The sequence below is a fragment of the Solanum stenotomum genome, chromosome 3 (assembly GCF_019186545.1).
Source record: "Solanum stenotomum isolate F172 chromosome 3, ASM1918654v1, whole genome shotgun sequence".
In the NCBI taxonomy this organism is placed as follows: domain Eukaryota; kingdom Viridiplantae; phylum Streptophyta; class Magnoliopsida; order Solanales; family Solanaceae; genus Solanum; species Solanum stenotomum.
Window position 1 is genome coordinate 9456625 of NC_064284.1, and position 3403 is coordinate 9460027.

The following is a 3403-nucleotide window of genomic DNA, read 5'->3' on the forward strand; positions in this document are numbered from 1 at the left end:
GTGGACACATATACTAACATATTAGGTAATCATTGCGCTTTTATATATTAATTTCATTGGTTAGTTTGAAATTTAAGATGTTTATATAAACTTTACCCATAATATATTTTGATATTTTAGACTTTCAATTATTACACTATAGTAGTGATGACATTAATAAGAAGTTTATTACAAGAGTATCTCTGTAATACTGATTTTTTGCAATAATTATTTCTTCACCCTCTTTTCTTTCTACTTAATTGTTTGCCTGCTATTATTTTTGTACGTTGTTTAAATAAGATATTTTCATCTGTTACAAATTATTTTATTTTTTTCATCATATTTCACTGTTTGATAGGTATTAGGTAATATTTTGTACTAAGGTTACATTATATATATATATCAACTAACCGCGCAACGCGCAGACACGTATACTAGTAAACTTAAAAATATCTTAAAATGTGTATACATATCGTGATAGGAAAGAGATATGATTTTCCAAATCAAGTAATCCTGATACTTCCTGTGCACATAGTCATTATTGCCTATTATATCATACCATTAAAAGTAAATCTCTGATTCTGACGATTTTTCAGATTTGGAGACTTTTGAGTCAATGTGAATATTCTTTGATTCCTCATTATATTGTTGTGTTCCTGCTCCACGTGGGTTTTTTGCTGAGGATTTTATGAAGAATAGATGAGAATAGCCTAAAAAGTCCTACGAACTATAGGATCTTATTATTCTAAGAAAGTTCAACAAATTATCTAAACAACCCATCCTTGATAGTCTAAAAATAATGAGCTTATAGGATGTTTGTACTAAAATAAATGATACTCGTTCAAAGTAAAGGTTAGTATTATTATCACAAGCAGACTCTTGGTTTCAGCTGATACACCGAAGTTAAACAAATAGGCATAGGTATGAGTATTTTCATAATATCAAAAAATGTATTCATAACAGATACTAGCAAATCTGATTCTCATACTGATGTCAATGTAACATACACCATGAAGATTGAATCTCTGATGTCAGGTTCACATTTTATATACTTTGTAAGTCTAGATTCAATGTGTGAATGCATTATTGTTCGGACTCCTCCAAAAACATGTTCTCCCGACATACACGGGTCATTTAGTTGAGATAAAAATAACATCTCCTCTGTTGTGTATCATACAACTTTTACAGCACATTGTAACAATCGTTATGGTTGATGGCAAATATAGACACAAAAAAAAAATAGTAAACAACAACTCAATAATCTCCATCAGTCCAAAAACAGTCATTAAGGTAAAGATAAAATTCTGAAAGATTGATAATATAGACTTCACAAACTGATATGACGCAGTAACTAATTTAAATGGTTATTTCAAGCAAAAAGTTGATGGCAAATATAGACACCAATAAAGGGGAAACATAGTAAATAACAACTCAATAATCTTCATCAGTCCAGAAAATAGTCATTACATTAAGATTTTTTTTAAAAAAGATTTTGATAATATAGACTTCACAAACTCATACGGCACAGTAACTAACTTAAATCACTATTTCAAGCAAGAAGTGATGGAAAATATAGACACCAATAAAGGGAAAACATAGTAAATAACAACTCAATAATATCCATCCGTTCGAAAATAATATGGGCTATTCAAAATCAAACAGTCATCTTCAATTTCGCCAAATTTTAGTACAACACTGAGACCTTTAATTTGTCTGATGGTTAATTAGCTATATTTATTGTTGTTAATTACTGATGCTAAACTATTCATTCGCCTGCTAGCACGCAAATCCACTTAAGTGAAGCGAGGGAAATTGGTGAATCGATCACATACAAATTCGTGAAAAGAAAAAAAATACTAAAGCAAAATTGTTAAACAAAAGAAAAAAGTATATATATGTCATATTAGTGATAAAAAATGATATGGTTAGATTGGATAATTTTTTATAAAAAAAAAAATTCAAAAAAACAAAAGAGTAACATCACACAATTTTAAAATGTATCTAACTCAAATTTTGAACTAACTTACAAATCTCATTTAAGAATAAATAAAAGAAAAAATCGTTCAAGGACATTAAAATAACTTCAAGATTGTCATGAAAATTTTAAGTACACTTGACATACCTGTCTTCTCGCTACCAAATTTGATATGAGAAACCATATCACTCGAACACGTCTTATTGAAACTATATATAGATTTTTATTTCCCGTATATATAATTTCATCATACATTATACATAATTATTTAAAGATATCTAATTTTTATTATTATTATATAATTATTTATTTGTACATGTTTATAGTTTATAACGATATAGATAAATTAAAAGTTAATATCACATGTCTTATTATATAACTTGGAAAAGCTCTTTTAAAGAAATAAAATATTAGTCATTTGATGCACATAGCTAGTACCTTGGTTTTTGTTGTTAAAATTTTTATTGATAAATATAAAGATTTAAGTAATTTAATTCAAAGTTCTAAAATATCACATAAAGTTTATACTATTATTTAACTTTACAAACTTAGAAATTTGAAAAACAATTTTACTACATTCCTATTGTTAGGTCTATATATGAAAATAATGAACTTTTAAAAATATTAATTGTAACTTAGTAATGCACGTAGTAATTTTCTTGTGGTTATAACAAGTGTTTTGCAAAGGAATTAAAATTAATTTTAACTTAAGGTATTAAAATATCTTTTTTGATGATATGATAAGAAGATTGAATGCATTTCCATATCACTATACAAGAATTTTCAAAATGTTAATATTAAATAAATCTGAAATGGTATTTAATTTTATACAATATAATTTTTGTGTCATTATAAATAATATGTTTCATTTTTCATATTTAGTTTTCCTTGTTTTAAATGAGTGAACAAATCAGGTTTAGTTTGTATATTTCATTAATGAGTACATATAACTAACTTGTTAATTCTGATTTTTGTCGTATATTTGGTCTGCATTTATTTATTTTTCTGCACTTGTTGGTTTTAACTTTTATGTACCATCTTAATATATTTTTTCTCAATCAATTATTCTGTTTAATCCACCAAAAATAGAGTTGATCTTTTGAAGATTTTATAGTTTTGCATCTACAAAAAGTTGTGTGAATTTTGATATATATATATATATTGAGCCCCGTGTTCTCTCATCATGGAACTAGTACGGTGTGGACATTTTTTTTTCTATTTTTTTAAAGCAACTTTTGTATAATTTCTTATTTTTTAATTTTATTTTTGTAAAATTTTACAAGTGGAATCTGGAGAGGGTGGAACATTTAAAACCTTAGCTCGTGGACATAGAAAATCTATTTTCAATAGATTTGCGAATTAAAATAAAGTATATGCATGCAGTTTGTAAAGGTGATACTATATGTAATTAGTACTTCTTCTGTTTTTATTTATTTACCCATGTCTCAC